General features: G+C 25.2%; 1 pseudogene; it reads left to right on the forward strand.

Moving 5' to 3' along the window:
- Positions 1–337: 337 nt before the first annotated feature.
- Positions 338–425, forward strand: part of LOC131040884 (germin-like protein 9-3) — a 3401-nt pseudogene continuing 3313 nt past the window's right edge.

The raw sequence follows: 425 nt of genomic DNA on the forward strand, positions 1-425 counted from the left end.
GCAAAGAAAAGCTTTATAAGATGTTAACTAATAAATTTAAATATTTTAAAGATTATAATAATTAAGTATGATCATACAATTATTGCATTTGGAGTGATTTTAGATCTTGAGTTAATAATGGTAAAGCATAAGACATTTTAAATATTTTAGTAAAAGTATCATATGACTTGATGTCTTTATGAATGTTAAAAGATATAGAGAAAGATTAGGATTTGGATAGATTTAAATCAAATAATTTGATATCAATATTATTCTCTTGATATATATGAATGTATTATCTTTTATGGGTGTTCAATATTATTTATCACAATTCTTAATGTTAGGTTTTCTTATGTATATGGTTTGTGGATTGAAAGTTGCTAGGGAGCAAAAGCCTTCAAGGAGGCCAGAGATCATGGGGTTGCTTCCATATATTTTCATAGATT

This window comes from Cryptomeria japonica, chromosome 10, assembly GCF_030272615.1.
Source record: "Cryptomeria japonica chromosome 10, Sugi_1.0, whole genome shotgun sequence".
NCBI classification, from domain to species: domain Eukaryota; kingdom Viridiplantae; phylum Streptophyta; class Pinopsida; order Cupressales; family Cupressaceae; genus Cryptomeria; species Cryptomeria japonica.